This window comes from Lepisosteus platostomus, chromosome 22 (genome assembly GCF_059453375.1).
Source record: "Lepisosteus platostomus isolate fLepPlt1 chromosome 22, fLepPlt1.hap1, whole genome shotgun sequence".
Taxonomy (NCBI): Eukaryota; Metazoa; Chordata; class Actinopteri; order Semionotiformes; family Lepisosteidae; genus Lepisosteus; species Lepisosteus platostomus.
Window position 1 is genome coordinate 10,827,086 of NC_142632.1, and position 20,295 is coordinate 10,847,380.

General features: G+C 44.0%; 1 long non-coding RNA gene across 2 annotated transcripts in view; it reads right to left on the reverse strand.

Moving 5' to 3' along the window:
- LOC148643452 (uncharacterized) overlaps positions 1-14,270 on the reverse strand; it is a 115,076-nt gene extending 100,806 nt beyond the window's left edge. The window contains exons 1-5 of one of the 2 annotated variants that reach the window (XR_015929048.1): positions 12,843-14,270; positions 11,550-11,621; positions 10,744-10,831; positions 8,817-8,904; positions 7,050-7,145 (exon numbers count right to left, since the gene is read on the reverse strand). This is a non-coding gene — a long non-coding RNA (uncharacterized LOC148643452). Of the gene's footprint in view, positions 1-7,049; positions 7,146-8,816; positions 8,959-10,743; positions 10,832-11,549; positions 11,622-12,842 lie in introns of both variants that reach the window. The other variant, XR_015929047.1, reaches the window with a different exon arrangement.
- Positions 14,271-20,295: the final 6,025 nt, after the last annotated feature.

Here is a 20,295-nt window from a genome sequence, read left to right on the forward strand (position 1 = left end):
AAACAATAATATTTTTAAAAGATTGTGCTTTAGTAGAACAATCTGACATTTCAGAAAACAGCAAAGAATTCCCAGAGACACAGTTTATTTTGGTTCAGTGACCACATTCTCTTAAGAGTCCAGCAGAAGCTTTTAAAAAAGGCAATAATATGTATTACCTTTGTGATACAATACATATACACAGGAAAAGAATAAATACCTATAGATGTTTCTTTCTGCAATCTCAGTTTTCTCTATTGACCTTTATTGCAATGTACAATGGCAAGCCCGCACTGCAAGACTATTCAGTTTTATTAGACAGAATATAATGGGGATGCTGAAGTGATTTGATAGTTCCTCTGTTTATGAACACTGCACTGCTTTTCGCCATTTGCTGCTGTTATTGTAGCGTAGATGCTGGCAATGTCCATTATACTGCTGAGCTTAGCCTTGACCATGTACTTCTTCAGAAACGGCTGTTGATTTTGCAGAACTCTTAAAAACAACCTCCTACACCTAAAAGTGCCTAAACAGGAGGTCTTATGGATTTCTAGCCCAGGTTAATCCTGTAGATACCAAACCAAAATAGACTGCAGTAAAAGAGTTTGATGCAATTATAAACAGAGTCGGGGGAAAATATTTTTTAAACCGATTCATAAGAATTACAAGTAAGGGATCAGTGTTTTAAATGAGTAATAAATTGTGGGGGAAATGCTTTTAAAGGTAACATACTACTTTGTATGGTAACTGTAAACAAACTACATAGAACACTGCAACTGATTGCTTTCCAGAATAATTATTTCCCCATTTGACATTTATTTTAAAAAGCTTTCAAGAGCTTTTTTACTTGACTAAAATAAAAACCTTTCCTCAACAATGACTGGAGGGCGGTCAGTCCTATTCCTGAAAGCTAGAATTCCACAGGTCTAATAGATCACCCTTAAATTCTCAATTTGTAAAGACTTGGAACATGTTGTTTTTCAGTACTTTAGAAGGTAGTTCAAGGAAGCCAGGCATGGCCAACTGTGGTCATTAGAGATTGGTGATGTTTAAGCTTGAAATTATCTATACAGAGCTTGACTGAATAAATCACCTGGTAAATGCAAAACTATTCCAAGTGTTTTAGAAAGTGAGGATTTAAGGGTGATCTGTGAAACCTAGTTCTCAATGATACACATATATATTTTACACCCAACTGTTGAATTATATATGCAATAAAATAATATTCTCAGTAGCACACAATGTTGAGCCTGGTTGCGAACTGAACCAATGCATGTAGGCTTTTATGCCGTTAGATTAAAAACAGACTTCTTTTCATTTGAAATTGGAGAAAAGGAAGGGTTAATAAAGACGGAGACACTACCAGCACCCACCTTACAGAAAAGCCCTACCAAGGCCTGGTACAGTATACATTTAATGCCATCAGGGACGGGCCCATTTGAATGCGCTGGCTTTTTTTTATCAGTAGCACAAGTGGTGCAGAAAAATTGCTTGGGATTAATTTGGGGCCCTGTGAACACACAGCTGGGATCAGTGCTTACAGCTTTTTCGTGTGCAGCTCCTTAAATGCTAGGTTTGCATTGGGCTTTTATTAACGCTGGGCTGGGCTCGGATTGAATGGGGCTTTTGGTCTTAGTCAGTGGTGCAACTTTAAATGGCATTTAGGAAAATAATAACTTACATGCTCAAAACGATAAGAAAATTAAACCTTATAGCATTCAGTGCTGTACACGGAGAGCCTCTTAATGTACAGTCTTTCACCCTGATTGGCATGCATATTAAACATACACATTGTTTTGAAAGGTTTAACAGCAGATGTCAAATACAGTAAAATAAAATGGGTGTGTGGGCAAGTATAAAATCTAAAGAATTTTATCACACAAAGTATTCTGTCATTTGCCATGTTTTAAATGACTCAAAGTGCCAAAGACTCTTACTTGTCCACAATAAACTTTTTGAGCTCTTGCTTGTGTTGTACAGATTCCACAGCCAAACAAACAACTTTTCCAGACTCAAGCACATGCACTCTGACATCTGGCAAAAACAAACTAAAACAGACTTACAACAGATATGCCAAACCCTAAAATACCCCCTTCTGAAATACAAATTAGTCTATAAAACTCCCTTCAGCATCTCGTGCTTTTTCATTCATTCTCTCACCTCAGACTGAGCAAGGCAGAGCAGAGTGAGCGGAAGAACAGAAGAAAGGTGACGAATGAGATGGGGCCATTGCAGTCAGCAGGTCGCTGATCTGAGAATCTCACCCAGGCAATATCTGAAGGAAGCCAAAACATCAGCCTCACTCACACCCCTTGGCCCTTAACTGCTCCGAAGAAAGAATGGGTGGCGCACAGTGTAGCTTGAACCCTGTCCTGCGACCAAACCTAGTGTCTCTCTCACTCGGCCCCAAACGCTGGCCACCTCTCCAGGCCTCCGTGACCTATGCAGTTGCAATGGCAGCGCTCAGTGGCCACCAGAAGCCCATTATTTCCTTCCTCCTTCCTGCCTCACGTTCACATGCAGCTGACCCTTCTGGCACATTTGACTATATGGGAAGGATATCAAAAGAACTACCCTGGAATGGAAATCAAATCTGAGAACATTGTGTTTCCCATTTCAAAGTCATTTTCCCCTGATGTTTTTGAACACTTTTAATATCCCAAACACTTTTTTTTATGATGCAATGAGACACTCGGAAATCCCAAGCTCGTTGCCCTGAGGCGAGACAGGAAGATGTGGCCAGAGTCCAGACGGCATTTCAGCACAGCTCGCTCCACCAACCCACTCTGCACTGCTCCGAAAGGTCACACACAAATAAGCTTTGCATTGCAGTTTCCTGTACACACTCCACATATACATAATGCTGATACTAGTAAGCACACTTATGCACTAAAGTGGAAGGTAAAAAAACAGGACAGCAGAGCCACTGATTTAGATTACACTTTGTCTTTTACAGTAAATGCTTCGTGTAGGATTAAACCGACGAGAGGTTATTTCTCTAAAAGTTAATTGAAAAAGTCCCACCTCTAATTTCAGGCTTTTCTTACAATTAATTAAGAGTTTTAATCAATTATACCCTACACCATCGCACTGTAATCTAAATGTTTCATCTCTTTACAATTCAGCACTGGAAAAAAAAAAACATATTGCAGAAAACCTCAAGTCACTTTCCAAAACTGACAAAACCTTTATTTACAGGAGGAGGCAACTGAAACAGATCTCTTATCTGGATTTTTAAATGGGCTGAAGGATGAGTAATTGATTGTTCAGCCAGTTAAAATGATAAAAATCGTGAAGATTACAATCCCCCCAATGGCTTCTCTGGAAACCACATATAGGATGAAGGCAGAGTCCAACAGACATTTGGGATAAACGGAAAGAAGGGAGTGACCAATGGTATCTTGCTCGCTCTCTCTTCTTGACTATGTAGAAATCTGACTCATTAGTCCTGACCTGACTTGAGCGAATTTTAAATCAGACACCTGTGATTCTACATGACATCTCAGAAATAGCCGAGAGATGGGAATAACATAATCAGGTATTGCCACTGGACCACAAGTGGTATGGTCATAAATTGGTCACGAACGGTGACGAGTCCGCGTGTCAGGACAACAACCTCTTTCTGAACACCAGCAAAACTAAGGAGCTGATCGTGGACTACAGGAAGCATCGAGGAACAGACCCCGCACCCATTCACATCAGCGGGTCCGCAGTGGAGAGAGTCAACAGTTTCTAACCTGGACCTACCACACCAACCTCGTAGCCATGACAGCACAGCAGCACTTATTCTTTCTCCGCAGACTTAAGAAGTTCAGCATGCCGTCACACATCCTAACACATCTTTACAGGTGCACCACTGAAATCATCCTAACCGGCTGCATCACTGCCTGGTATGGTAACTGCTCAGCTCGAGAGTGCAAGGTGTTCCAGAGGGTGGTGAAACTGGCTCAAAACACTACCGGCCTCGCGCTACCGAACATCAAGGATATCTACTCTGTTAGATGCCTCAAGAAAGCTGGGTCTATCCTCAGGCACCCCAGTCACCCTTACCACAACTTGTTCTCTCTACTACCATCCGGAAAACGGTACCGAAGTATACAGACCAAGACCACCAGGTTTCGGAACAGCTTCTTCCCCCAGGCAGTAAGACTGCTCAACAGCAGACACCTGCAGTTACCCAAACGGCCGCTGGCGAATAGGCAACCTCCTTGAGCTGACAGGTGCACCAGCGCTGCACTCTCTGCAGTCACTTGCACTCTCAGGACACATACTAAGAGCGCTAAATACCCCCAACCTTGTGTTACTTTCGCACAATCTGTAAATTGTATTGTAAATTGCAATTGTGTAATTTATTGTATCCTAATGTAAATCTAATCCCTCTAAATTCCTGTCCTTCTACTCTTCTGTCCCTCTTAATGAGCTCGTGGACAAAGCACTTCATTGCTGACAACACCCCTGTATGCTGTACTGTTCGTGCATTGATAAATAAACCTTGATTGATTTATTGATTGATAAATCCCCATCCATGGTAATAACATAACAAGGATTTGGGGCTATAAAACCTTCCAGAACACTGTTGTAAACTGGGGCAACACGAGAAACATACCTTGTGTCTCCTTCAATGTTTGCCAGAAATAGCCATTTTCATCAGAATTAAACTCATCTCAACCCCTCACATCCCTACAGCTGCCAGGCACCAGCTCTCCCCTCCCTTTCATACACCATAGCCCCAGTCACCGTCACCTACAGCGCAGGTCAACCCACAGAAATCTCAGTGTCATCCACGCCAAATGAGCACACTACACATCTAAAAGACGAAATAAAGAAGGTGGAAAAACAATGTTGTTTTTTTTCCTGGTGCGGCACCTCGAAAAACGGAGGAGCCCGCGTGCGAGGCGGATTGAGCAAATGTGTCTGAGAGCAGTCAAACAATGTCTAGGCCGATGCCCGAATCATCACAGCGAGAGGCAGGAGTGAGGCAGGTTGTGTAACGGGCAGCTCTCTAATCAGAGGCCGGACCGCAGTAATTGCCTGCTACAATCTATCTCTGCCACTGCCGGTTCGCCCTTTCAGAAGCATTAGACAGGGCCCAGTTAATTTCAATACGCCGTGCGCCGTCAAGTGAAATTGGCAGAGTAAATAGGAACTGCTGTTTATTTCCTACTTCCCCCTGTCGTATTCAGCCTAAACACAGAGTAAAAGAGAGTGCTATTAGCTCAGGCAGAATCACACAAACCACAGAAATTACTGTCAGCAGGCAACCCACCACAAACAGCAAACAACGGAGAGCATCCAAATTAAACCACAATAAATCACGATGTGTTTAACTGAGCAGAGAGCGCCGGCACCCTCTTCTCTTTCTGGGGGGAACTAATAAAGGCTTTATGTTTCATACACAACAGTCAGATACACTACTTGTACAGTTAACCCTGTGTTGTTATGACAAGACAAAATCAACATTAATTCACAGGGCTCCTAGGGGTGAGAATAATCTTCAGCGTATTACTCCCTGGGCTTATTTTCAATTTAAATATTGAAAGGATCGCTAATGAGGCAGGCATGAAAGCATCTGAGAGACCATGGTGTGTTTGCATTTCTTCTCTAAACTGGAAGCTGTTGTTTTTTTATACAAAGGATACTAGCATGTACAGAACTACTTCTCTACATTAAAATTTGAATTGTCACTAAATAAATTCTTAAGTATTTTGGACCTACAGAAACAAACACAGATTATATTAGACATAGTAAAATTGAGGTGTAGTATGCAGGATTTGTCCATGTTACCACTTTATCATTAGTGTAAACATAAGGGTGGCACAGAATGTAGTATTTAATGGTCAAAACATGTTTTTCTCTGTGTCTGATAATGACTGTACAGCCCACAGTTGCATGACTGGTTTATGATCAGGCCCATGCAAGACCACTGAGCCGGAAGCAAGACCACTGAGCCAGGCTGAAGCAGGAAGGACTGAGCGATCCTTGACATATGGGAACAAGCATATACAGCTGTGAAAGATTAAAATATTACATTGTCATTGGTGCTGCTGTAACAGTGGATGCAGCACCGATCTCAAAAAGTGGACTGCATAATCCTAGTCAAGAGATTACCTTCAACAACAGCATGCCTACTTCTATGTTCCTAAAATGGGATTAATTAAGAACATAAGAAAGTTTATAAAAGTGAGGCGGCCATTCATCCAATCTAGCCTGCCTGGACGTTAGCAGTCTATTGATCAAAGGACCTCATCTAACCAGTTCTTAAAAGACGGCAGGGTACCAGCTTCAAAACCATGGCCAGCTATCTTTAATGTACACTCCAAAACCCTTTGGGAAAAGAGGTGCTTCCTGCTTTAAATTTTAAGAGCAACTTGCGCATACAGTAGGTTCCACTTGTGTTCTCTGGTTCATGATTCAGTGATTCTTCTGAAGACATTGACTGAGCTGACTTTGTAAATGCCCTTGAGGATTCCAAATACTTGAATGAGGTCTCCTAGTAGTCATGTTAGAAAGGTTCATCTCCTTCAGCTTCTCAATGTGGGGGATTTTCTTAAGTCCCAGAATATGTTTTGTTGATTCCAGAGCAGTAATACCTTTTCATACGCACATATGCCTTTGTGTGTGCACCATCTACACACTTGCAAACTTACGAACCCACATTTCCAACTATGAAAAGCAGTTTTTGTCACTCTTGCTTTCAGTTCATACTCAGTAAGCAACAAGTAGTGCAGAAAGGACATGTGGGCAAAAAGATTTTCGCAAAGTATCATTCATAACCATACGCCTACGGATAAGTATTACGTAGTAAACTAACAGGACTCGTTTTTCTGGATATGATCCTTAGAGCACAGTTTCTAATAACGTCAGACTCCAGTTTGTAAATATCTGAAGTGAGACACCCTGAATTTCATCACTGCTTGTTTTCTGGATAGCAGGGACAGGCCTGGTAGGTGGTGCAATATTGCTTTAAGAATACTCCAGGTATACCACCAATCTAGAACGTGTCAGTGATCCGAACTACATCTGAAATGGGTGAAGAATGAAAGACTATAAGACGCCTGTCCACCTCTTACCTGAAGAAGTACACTGTCCCTCCAGCTGCACACACGTGCGTCCTCTGGGGCCATTCTGAGCTGTCCAGTAAAGCTGAAAACGCAGCTGCTATCACTCTATTAGTGTAAAAGAGAGCGGCATAAAAGAGTTTAATAGTCCCTTTCCGTTATATATGAAGCTGCACAGAGAAAAATCACTATATAGACCGAAAAGGGTTTCTCAGTGAATTATTTCAAATGGCGTCACTCAGGACTATTTTACCAGCAGAAAAACTGACAAAACGAAAAGGAAAGGGACGCTTTTCCTGAAAAAAAGCAATCTTTAAAAGGAGCAGTTAACTGAAATAACCATCGGAAGGGACAGCGCTCTCACTCCCAGCCCTCTTTTGTCTCTCAGACAGGCGTACCAATAAAACAGCTTTTTGGGATCTAGTAATTTTGTTTGGAGTCTGGATGATGTGAACTTAAAATGTGCAACACAACATTTGGACAAGAGGGACAGCAGAGTATTTTATATCATTTTTCTGGGGCCACTCTAGTGGTTTTACAAGAGTCCTTGTGGTTTTTCAATCAGCAATAACGGGAGTATTTGGCAATTACTACTCGGAGAAAGACTGCAGCAATGATATTTGAACTCGGGGTTCAAAAGGCCTGAAAATCATTTTGACGCAAGCGTGTTTTTTCGTGTGGTCGGTTGGCTGGCCGTTTGTTCAAATGATTCAAACTGAAATGTTTATTTTTGAACAGCATTATCTGTAGCACTTTCATTTTAAAACGGTTTATGTACTCCTCTTGAAGCTTAGTGCCCCTGAAGTGGACCGAACTGTAAACGTTGCTCTAGTCACACTGCTGGTTATTCTTGATCGGGATGAACCCCTTTCTCTCAGCACCCACAGGTCAGAGACACCCGGAAACGGACAGAAATGGCAGCTTTCTGTCTTGACAATAAACACTTTTCATCAAGCTTAGAGGCTTTAATCAGTTTTATAAGTGCAAAACAAACTAAACCACACAGTCCATACAACATCATTATTTTAAAAATGGCCTTTTTTGCAATAGGGGTGTTAACCCTGGTGCCCCGGCTTTTTTCCACACTGGACTTGTACAAATCTGACACAATCTAAATTCCCCCCTTTATTCAACTGGGGGAGCAGTTTCTCACTCCTCCCTCTGATGTACTGTGTAGAGGAACTGCTGGAGCAGAATGGCCATCGGGCATCACCCAGGTGATACTGCTCATCAGTGATGGATGAAGAAGGCACATCCTATTCAATAAGTATTTTGGGACCTTTTGAAATGAACAGTGCTATAAAAAGTGCAGGAATTATTACCATCAAAATAACTACATTAAAAATGAGCTGTCTTTTTAAGATGTGAAATTACGTTTCACCAGCTAACTCTGAGCTGACAGCTAAAGCTCGCCGTTATGAAAGACAGCAGAGTTATTTTGTCCTCTCTTAAATTCACCTAGCTAAATGGGATTAGCAAATGACATTATCTTGCTTGCTGATCCTCAGATGCCTCTTTAGCGTCTTCGGTATCAGTCGGAGCCTGATTTAGCAGGAGAACGTGCGGATTTTACGAGGAAAATGCCGAGGTGCAACGGATGAGTCTTCTGAGGTGAAAAGAGAAGGCTGTGTCGCCACTTGAGATCAGAAGTGCAAGAAAATCGGAATTCTGTCAGGGAAGATATCGGGGCCCGAACTGGGGAGAAGGCAGTTCAAAGTGCCACCAGAAGGACACTCAAACCGAAACAGCGCAGAAAGAAAACGGGGAACTTCATCTTACCTCTGAGGAGCGGAGGGTGGTGCCATCACTCCTTTCCCTTTGCCCCGGTGTCCAGCAGAGTAGGTCGGGACGGGCTCTGTAGGCTCACCTGCAGGGGACAGGGACCCCAAGCTTAGCTGACACAAGCTGCAAGCTCCAGTACCTGGTGGGCAAGAGTTAACTCAGCTGTGACAGGAGCAAAACCTGTCCATCCATGCCTTTTCAAGATCACAACCTGGCTCTCCCCATGCCCTCAATGGCTTATCTGGTACTGACAAAGATCAAAAGAGCAATTCAACACAAAGCAACAGATTCGGGGAACAGAACGCCGCAGATCCAGATTGTTGCCCCAGTTTTGTCCGTTTTGCTTCAATTCTGTTTGGTGCAAACCCTAGCAGAAGGGAGATTTTACTTGAAACTATGCTGAGGAGAGTTGGATCAGTGTTATAAAAACAGTAATGCAGCAATTTCCCAATTTAGGCAAAGATGGAGAAGTGCCACATCTGTGCAACACTGTAGTCTTTGACTAAAAAAGCTCAAATGTAGGTTTACACAGAAAAGCTTCAAAAACGTGATAACAAATGTAAAGGGTGCAGGCAGGGAGTATGACCAGATGCACAACAGAGCCGACAGGTTATTGGCAGGAGCATTAGCAAAGGTGTCAATAGTTAACCTTGGGCCCAGAGGAACACCCTGAGAAGAGAGTCTGACTCCGTTAATGCCTTGCAGAAAACTAAAGGTATCAACACACAAAAAACAGAAGTAATGTAAATACTTCCAGCGGAGGCAATGTCACCTTGTGGCAATACTGGCCATGAAAAAATACCACCTGGATTATCTGACCACAGCCACAACATCAGAAAAATTCTCTGATGTCTTTTATCAGTGTGTGTTCCTTAGAATGATAGTGGTAAAGTGTTAAAACATATACAGACAGAAGAAGCTGCAGTTAACATAACCTCGCACTATTTAATTGTCACTAATTCCATAGTGAGGGCTCCGGCACTTACAGCAGTCCTTGTAGAACAAGGAAACAGTGCACTGACATGTATCCTAAATAAATCAGATTTTAACTGCTAAATCAATGCTACTTATTGTAAAACAATGGGCAGTAGTGCAGTTAAAGCAAGACTGCAGATTAGCCCCTGCTATCCTTTACAGGAAAGACCCCTGAGAGATTTAATAATACTGTCCTCACTCTATCAAATCCCCTGCAAATCCTGGTCTTTTCTACACATCAAAAGACTGGTAGGACGGAGGTATAAAGAGGAAACCCAGGGGTTCTTATTGCATTTTACGAGGAGTGTAGGTGTTGCATTGGTCCCTCTCACTGTTGGACGGCTTTGGATGAAAGGTCATCAGAAGATCGCTCGTGACTTTAAAATAAAGTAGCTCTGTGCTGTTTTTTTCTCCCCCCCCACCCTTAATGGCTTTAAATATCACAGAATCTTTGGGAGCAGCATCTTGCCCTTCTTCACCACACACAGCCTCTAGACATTTTAAAGACAGATTTTGGAGCGGCTGGGGAGCAGCAGATATCTGCTCCCATTTCACAGACAAAAACGAAGCCACACAGTTAAAGTGAAGGCAAAACAAGTTGTGTCTCATTTCTGTCAGCTGTTATCATCCCGTGTGTTTCCACAACAAAGACATATCGCGGGGTTTTTTTTTTTCTGCCCCCATCTTCACCATGAGTAAGAATTTCGGAAAGGGTGCAAAATTCAAATTCTTCACATAATTGCACCCTTCAGTTAAGCTCCTGGACAAATACTGGACTGAAACCATTTGTTTAAAAAAAAGAGCATAAGCAGTTAAGCATTTAAAATGCATTAAACTAAAATCCGCTAAGAAACATGCAGATGAAGCACCATTTTCGGCCAGATTTATTACACACTGACCAATCTTACATTAAAAAAGTGGAATATATACATTAAAAACTGCTACTTACATTTCCTTGCCATCACTCCACATGTGCTTTGGAATTACTGTAACTTTGACTGTAGTGGGTAAAAGCAGGAAGGGCAAAGGCGATGAGCCTAATAAAAACAGTACAGAAAACGTGTTAGCAAATCTGACGAACCTTTGTGTGAGTTTGCATTCAAACAATTTGGATTAAGCTGATACCTTTTACCAGATAAAATATCCCAGAGTCATTCGGGAGTTGAAATCTTTCTATACATCTCTCCTGGGACAATGCACATTGTGGCACAGATATTAAAACCTAGCTCAAGTTTGAAGCACTTTTTCATTCTAATGATAACGAGGGAATCCCCCGGTGGCCTTCAGATCCCAGCACCTCTTCCCTGCCCTCCGCTGTACGTGTCTTTCAAAACAGGATTCATTCTGAGCTCCAGCAATCTATCATAATTAGACATGCTATGAAGAGTGAAGCCGTGTCAATACAATGAAAAGAGATTTTATTTTCATTTATAAAAATACAGTTAATGCACACCCTTAAAGTTTTTTTTTTGTTCAAACCCAAGACCTCATGTCGAACTTATGTTACATGGTTTAAAGATGCAGTCAGACACACTGTATAGTGTACCACATGGGAATTTTGACCATGGGCTCTGTTGAGATCACAGCGCCATCTAGTGCATACGGAAAGGAACTGATGCTACTTTCTCAAGATGCTGTGTAAAATTGGTAAGTAGTCCTAATTTACTTACAGGATGTTTTTTCGTTTTTTTCCGAAACAATAGTAAAATCATAATTTACAAAGAACAGGAAAACCACAGATATCTAAGTATTTACCAAACTCCATGACGACGCCAAAAAGGTAAGGTCTTCTCTAGGGTATTTTGATAGAGGAATCTGAGTGTTGTTCTACAAACATAAAAAAAATAAACCAATGAAAAACTAAATCGTTTTGGGAGAAAGATAATGTAAATGCACGATACATATAAAGATACAACGAGATAAAACTGAAATAAACACGCATTAAAAAAAATGACCGACCGAATAAAGCAACAGGTCTCTATAAAAACACCGGCGGGAAAAAATGCAACTAAGGAGTTTCTAGCCTTGCCTTTGGGGGGGCGAGATTCCTGTCGCTGTAAAATGGAAAGCGTTGTTCATTTGTGGGTTTTTTTGTGTTCTTTTTCTTTTCATACACATTATATTATTTTGTCTAAAGGTACTACGGTAATCCAGAGCGCCGGGTCACTGCGCTACAGGAGCGTGTGGACCCGGAGCGGGTTGCCATGGCGACCCTGGCGAGGCTCGCTCCGCGGAGAGCGCGCGCGCGCGCTGCGGGGGGGGGGGAGAAAGGCGCGCGAGAGCGCTGGCACCAGCCCTGCCAGGTGTAGTCAGGAGCAGCGCATTGACAAAGGACCAACTCAAAATCCACCTTCATTCTATAAAGTCATGCATCCGACAAGGAATGCCTTAAACGTGTTTATGAAATATGCAGTACCGTACCGGAAAGTTGCAATACATGCTTTTGCTTTTTACACAATTATACAAATACTCAAAAATCCACCGTCTGCAATACCGACACTAGTCGGCTCCGAAGAAACAGGGAAATTAGGATATTCGCAGTGAAAGCGCGTTTCAGGAAATTTTCAAAAGCCCCATCAGGAGATTTGATTTTATCACTGAGCCTGAAATTCAAAGAGATAAGATAAACCCATTTGTTGTAGCTGTTAGGCTATCGAGAATATTGCGATCTATTACGCTGGGTTAGTTTTTAGAAGACCTAAAGAATATCTTAATTAACTTAGCGCCAAGTAACAGCCTTTTTAAACCTAGTATGCGTTTAATTAAAGATCTAATATCATACATTTAATTTTAATACACTAATCCGTACAAACTCGCAAAAACACAACCTCGTAGATTTCGCTAAAATAGTTTCTGTACAAATGACGGAAAATACAGTAATGCACAGTTTTTGCAGTTTTATTCTAAACGAATTATGTTTATATAACCAAACAAATCGGTGGGGGGGATGAGACAAACGGTAGGCCTAGGTCGTTTGGCGGGCCATGTGAGTCTAATACAATTGTAAGTATATTTTAGATGTAAAGGTGTAAATCAAATTTCCGTTACCTGTCAGTTCATTTTTATTCGAAGACAATCCGCTACGCAGCTTGTTTACCACAATTAACTAAAGATCTGAAGAAAAACATTTTTCGCCAACCCAAACACCTCCAGCGTGCGACTGTTGTTTTGGTGCAACAGACGAAAATGTTCCCTGGAGTTTCCGTTTAATATTTGTTTGTGGCGAAAACGGAAAAACAAAACCAAACGAAATAGTAGAGCACACCGTCTCCTAAACCCTATAATGTTATTAGAACTCGTATGAAATGTTAGGGTAAATGGTTACTCGGTGTTTTTCATACCTGGATGGGGCAAGGCCTTCGGGGCAGAATTTTTCAAAGTCAATGTCGGAACCAGAACGAATATCAGCTACTTCCCGGCTAAACTATGATTTCACCCACCTCAGATATCAACTGAATGTCTAACAGAACCCCCCCGAAACTGTGATTTAAATCCTGTTATCACATAACGCTTATCATGTCTAAAAGCATCAAACTTAACATATACCAGACAAAACACAAAAATATTCGACAGGCAGACCTCAAACAGCACAATCAAGTATGGGCCCCCGACCACTGACGCCGTATTTTTAGTACAGCCAAATAACAAAATGGACACTTTCAGACTGCAAGTATCACGTCTCACGGAAGCACCTTAACGTAAGGACTGTGCAGTTAGGAGACGATGTCTCATTGCGAACGTGAACGCAGAGGTCTCTTTGATTCCTACGGAAACGGTTTCCCGAGACGTGTGCTCGTCTGCGGAGACGAGGGACAGGAAGGCTCTCCAAGCCGAGAGAGGGAGGACCCATCTGGCTGGAGGGTCAAGGTTATTGTATTCCTGTCTTAGCCAGAGCACACCAACAATCTCAGGGTCCCAGTATGAAAGCGGAGCCAGTTAGGAGGATGATGCTTATCTCTAATAAGAAAAAGACGGAGCGAACGAGCAGGGGGGGAAAAAAAGACTCGCAGAGCAGGCTGCATCACAACAACACAATCAAAATGTTCTTCAGCGTTTTAAAAGAGCGGGGGGGAGCGTATTTCGACGGTCTTAATGCAATTCCAAAATATATCCCGTCCATGAGAAAATTAGGATTTTTTTTCTCCCTTTTTTTGCAAGGAGCACACACAGCTGAGCCTGCGCTTCAAAGTCGCTCCGGTAACAGCCCGACGGTTCATTTCGGGCGGCGAGCAAGAGGACGGGCAAGGAATATCTCCATCTCTACAGCGCGCCCCCTCTCTCTTCACCTGCTGAGCATAACGGCCTAGCCGGCCCTCGTATGCAGAGGAGGAATTTACATATTAATAGATAGAGCTGGAGGAGCGAGGTGTATCCGAAGGAGGGTGCGCTCTTGGCTGAGCGGCGGGAGCGAACACACCACGAAAAGTTTGGACTGCTCCCCTCCTCTTCCTCAATTATGCAAAAGCCTTTGTGCGAGGAAATTGCTCAACCAAAAGATGTAGGATTAACACGCGGGGTTCTGTCCGCCGGGGCCTGCCTCCACTGTCACATCGCACAAGGTTCTCGGGGGCTGCAGTATTATGGAGACGGCAAGAGGGTGGGGAAAAAAACAACAACCTGCGATGTCTGAAGGCAGAAAATGTGAAATTTGGGATAAATCATAATGGTTATAAGAATCTGCCAAACATTTTCATCGGCCTTTACTGTAGCCTAAAAGGATATTGAACTAAATCTAAACAGAAATACTAGATTCCAGCACAGCAGAGACCACTTACATTCAACGTCAGGTCCAAGCACACTGAACATGCCAAATCTCAGGGGGTTCGAGAAAAAAAAAGGTTTTCTCACTTTTCATGTTTACCACGGTCAGACATGACCAGATATTTCTTTCTCTTGTCGTGCGGGTGTAAAATTTCACAGTTCAGGGATCCTCTTAATATATACATAATATATATATATACACTGTGTGCGCACAAATGACAAAGATAAGGGCGGAGAGAAAAATAAATATGAAATATTTGCTTTTGCTGTTTGAAAGAAGAAAAAAAAAGGCTAAGGCAGGGCTTTATGTAGCTGTCACACGAATGACCTCTGGTGTTTCCTTACAAGTAGGCCCAGAATTTTTTCCACATCCTTCTCGCATATAAGCATATATACAGACACCTAAATCCATGCATATCTAGAAATGCCTATAGTATAATATCAAGCATCTGGCTAGCACAGTATGTAGATTTCACACGAGACCGGCCATGTGGTTTTCTCCCACCTTGGCTCACAGCCCGTGCTCACTGCACCATGACAGTTCCATCATTGCTGTCATTAACCACCAAACAAAGGAGGCAGAAATCGGACGAGAAAGAGAGGGAAAGGCTCAGTATTACCACTGTACTGTCAGACGCCCCTGAGTCAACAGTTAGCAAAGGGCACGTTCTGAATCAAAGCACTGTCATCGTTTTAAAGGGCTACTGCCACCCGAACCAGAGGGCAAAACGGAGCTGGGTCTGTGCAGACTAACAACGTCCCGCGCCTGGGGGTCACAGCGCTCGAGGGAGAACACGTCGCCGAGCGTGCATGTTACAGACGGAGCCCCCTTTTCAGCACACAGACACTGGGGGCAAGGGCCGGTCACTGTTCTCCGCTTGCTGGCAGGCGGAATATCGCCTGTGACGGAGGTACGGAAACCGTAAATGTTTTTTTTGTTTGTTTTGACCCGTCTTTCCTCATGCAGGTGGATGCTGCACATTGGTGGAGCTGGAGGGGATCCCCATTACCTGTAAAGCACTTTGAGTGGAGTGTCCAGAAAAGTGCTATATAAGCGTAAGCAATTATTAATTATTATTATTATTATTATTATTATTATTATTATTATTATTATTATTATTATTATGCGAGACGTCAAGTGGGAAGAGTTTGGCGAAGGCCCACTGGAGCGGGCGGCCCAGTCCGGGTGCCGAGTCAGTGAGAGTGCTCAGCGAGGGTCTCCACAGGGTTCTTGAACCATTAAGCTGCCGACAACTGGATGAGCCAGACGGGGTGAACTGCTCTCTCTCGATTGGGTCTGCTTTACCAACGGCGTTAGCTGAACAATTTCCTGCGCAGCTAGCCCGCTGGGTCTTTAATCCTTGAAAATGACCTTTTTTGGGGTTAGCGGTTCAGTACATCTACGCCACACGTGGCTTGCCAAAGTAGGAAAGTGCACGAAAAGACAACGCTCGGGGCATGCAATCAAGTCACGCGCCCCTCCCCGCCCTAATTAATAATTATTGAACATGCTAACAACAATCAACACTAATTAAATCCGCGCTTGTTGACAAGTGTACAGGCCTTATCAAAAATCATAAGACGGAGGGAGATGATGGCTTCTGTTTTCTGTAATTAGTTAACGAAGCGCCCGGGGCAACGCTTTATAAGTCAAAGCCCCCGCGCCGCTGCTGTCTGCCGCGCGGAGCTGTCAGCTGTCGGCGGGACAGGCCCTGCAGCTGCGGCAGGCCGCTGGGATCGCCGTCTCCGCGCCGCGGAAGAGGCCCGGGCAGCCCTCCGCGCAGCAGGGAGAGCGGCGGCCCCAGCAGGAGAAAACACACAGTCCCTGGCACAAAAGGGAGCAGCCACAAGCACCCCGGCGCCTCTGATCTCTGCGTGGCGCGCTGCGCAAGGCCTGATGCAGGCGCCCCCCCCTGGAAGGCTTGGGGGACGTCTGACCGAACGGCAGATTTCGTCCGCATCAGGCTCATGCTCAGACGCAGCTCCAAAGCACGCTACTGCCACGTTTTCAAAACTCTTCAATCACGAAACGGCTTTCGCTGACAATGGTGAGAATTTTTATTTTTTTTTGCCCGTGCAATATTACCTCTAACTCTTGTGGATGGAGGTTCGTTATTATCAGGGCTGCCTGGACGTGTTTTCAAGGTTCTGGGAAAACATTTTTTTTTTTATTCAGAGTGGGAGTAAAATACATATAAAAGCCAGGATTACAGTAATGGAAATCATAGTTAGAGAGAAGGATTAGACTCTTACTTGTGTAGGCTTGAGGTGGGTCATGCTGAGGGACAGTGCTAAATGCATAATCAGATGCGCAAGAAGAAAGGGAAAATAGCATTTCTTAAATGAACCCCCCATGGCAGAATGCCCTTGACAGTGTGCTGTTGTGAAGCTGGGCTTGTATTACCATCCGCTGCGCAGCAGAGCTGTGGATGACAGCAGTGCTTGAGCTCGTTGTGCGATTGCCTGTATCACAGTCATGCAGAGCCCTGCTACAGCACACGCATATTCACATACTTCCGTCATGCAGGTCACAGTGCAAACACCTGGAGCCACCGGCGACTGGGCCAACCGCTCAAGCCTACTGGGTTGGAAAGTCTGGAGGGAGTTTAAACTCACTCCCAAATGTTCTCTCGCAGCCTCGAGTAACGTTAGCATTAATTTTGGGAGGCCGAAAAATGATCTTCGTTTCTGTACCTTACCCTCTTGTGCGGTGTCGTGATCTGTCTGGACAAGCTGTTCAGCTTTCAAGATCAAGCGTAAGAAGGGCTGTTATCGAGCCATGATGGTGGCGATACCGCACTCCTCATAATCTACCTTCATATTAGTCATTTACAATATGCAAGCAGTAATACAGGTCTATCTCTTCAATCTCTGCCATGTTTTGGCAGAACACTAACATATTATAGCTGTATAAAATACTAACGCTCAACACAGACTATAGCTTTTGTATCTGTACAAACCCCGTCGGACATCAATACAGAAGCAACAGTTTTTTAGGTCAACCAGTGCCGAGACTGAGGTTATGCCCAATCGGCACCCATTTGACAAAACAGCCTTCTCACTCTGCTGAATTCCAGGCTCTGCACACCGGATTGCAACTGCTGACATTTTTAAAACTCTCTGACAGCTCTATCTTTTCACTAAAGCTATTAAACGTACAATTTAATTTTACTCCTGGATGTGTTGTGTCAGTCCACTGTGCTCTGTTTTTATTTTTTTTCTGCAACGTGCACACCCTTGTGCAGCAGGGCTTTGTGGTTTTTGAACAGGGGTTATTAATTATTGTTGAGGTTTATGACACTGCGCATTGCAGCATCAGAATGAGGTTAAAAGAGAGGGCCTCAATAGAGGAATTGAAAACTGACTACTGTATTCGTTTTCTCAGTGCATTGGGGACACAGTGGATAATGGAAACGGGAAAACCCAGAGAGCAAGCTTTAAAAGCTAAAGCCGGGCTTATTTTCCAACCACCTGTCTGAAAAGCATGTACTGTGCACCTCGGCACAGCATGGTGTCATCATATGTCATGCTTCACGGGACACGCTTGTTAAACTGTTTTCTTTTAATCCAGAAAGCAATCCGCAAAGAACTGGCAATTCCTGCCCTGTCTTCCGCAGGTCTCCGGCGTTCCCCAGTGAAGGAGACCTCGAGTGCAATAGCAGCTCCCAGAGGAGGATACATCAGTGGCACTCCAACAGATCCCCCAGATCCGCAGGGAAAAGGGTGAGGGCAGTCCGGGCAGGAATCTGCTGCCAAACCCGGAGTAATGCCGAGAGACAGCTACCACAGGGCAGGGTTAGCTTATCGACAGCAGGCGTTTGTTCCCATGATCGGCTCCCGATAGGCAATTGAATCTGTCAGTGACCCTAAACAATCGCCGCGCTGAGGCTCCGCCCCCCTCTCCTCTCTCAGCCTCAGTGCCCATCCTGATCAATACGGCCTGGTCAATACCCAGCGCCCGATATCGATGACTCTTGGCTGCTTGTTTTCCAGAAACTGGGGAGCTGCAGTGACATGTGTGCCCTCTCTCTCTCCCTCACTTGTTGATTTACAGTGGATTGAACACTTGTGCGTGCGCGCGCGCACACACACACACACACACACACACACACACACACACACACACACACACACACACCTTGCCCACCGGAGCTCAACAGAGGAGTAACACCTTTATCTCTATAATCCGTGCACTCCCTCCGGTACGTATGTATTCCTGTTTTGGGCAAAACATTTTCTCCACTGTTATGCTAAGCGTGACAAATGTTTTGTAGGCAAAGGCAAGCTGCAACTGCCTTTTAATCTTTATTGAAAACGAAGATAAGGGAAAGGGTTCTGACAGCTGGGATACTGCATTCTATAGCTCCTATTAAAAAAGGAGTTCCGCTGTCAAAGGAAAACAATTAGCAATGAAAAAAAAGGGAATTATTTGATATCCAATATCCAGCCTTGCAAACAAACCCTCCGGTCAGGACTTCATTAGTTTCAGCAGCAGGTTGGTCACAGAAAAGGACCCATGTACATTACACACAACAGGATGACCTGAAATCACATTTCAAAATTCCCGCAACGTCATCTGCGCGAACTGCCTCTCTAATTAATCCCCTGTAAATGAGCACCATCTCCTCCACCCGAGTCAGCTGTGGCTCCGGACTCTTCTCTGCAAGCAGCGCCTCTTCGGAGACAGAATGCCCAGCCTCCGAGTCACATATGGCTGAGGATGTTCGCTTAAATGAGCTGTGAAGAAAAAACGGGATATAATCCAGGATTCCAACCTTAAATGACCAGGCACAGAAGGATTTGTACCTTCTGAACCCAGGTAAAAACAGCTAAACCAAAGCGCAAGAGCTACAGCACATGTGGGATAACCCAAGACTAACCCACTGAGTGCATATCCAACACTCTCCTGCACCACAACGATGAATCATATGGACTGAAAGGATGCACTCTGGTAGGACAGCAAATATGTCCAGGGCTGGTATTGCTCAGGGTGATGCATATAAATGATATGGATTTGGAGAACTCTCAAGTGACTCATCCAGTAAAAACCTGCAGAGCACAGGTGGGGCAATACAGTCTGGTCACTTTTGATCCGAACCTGAGCGATACCGATCTCCCAAAATGACTGAGATTCCCCTAAATAACAGTTCGCAACTGGCCAGGGCTGGGTGGGCTTCCAGGGAGCTAAGCAGATGTCCTGAAAGCCCACAGTCCCAACAGTGTGTCTGTGTCGCGTTCGTCGACTCCTGTGCTCATGCGAGAGAGCCGGGGGACCAGAGAGGGCGGGAGGGATACGTACCGATATGAAAAAAAGAAGGAGAAAAAGTTTTGTTAACCAGGTGCTTGCGGATGAGGCGCTTTCCAGTGAAACTCTACCACACCAGCGAGTCCAGTCCAGGAGAGGGGGGTACTTCCAGAGACACTCACCTGCTCCCTCTCCTTCCAAGCCCCTCGCTTTCTAAAGTTGCAATCAGAAGAAATGAAAGAACCAGCTGTGACCTTCAACAAAATAAACAAGCTTTTATTGAAGACACTTCTCAAGGATGTAGCAAACAGCTGAAATTAAACATAAAGACTTCTTATTCAGTACCTTTCTGAACGCCGCATCGCACTAATTGCACAGATGATGGCTAGCTTTGATCTTCTCTGGTCTGAAAGCACTACAGCCTTTCTTAACCACATAAGTGTAAGGCATAATTAGAGCACAATCAATAACCTGCGAGTTCTTTCTTGGGATGCT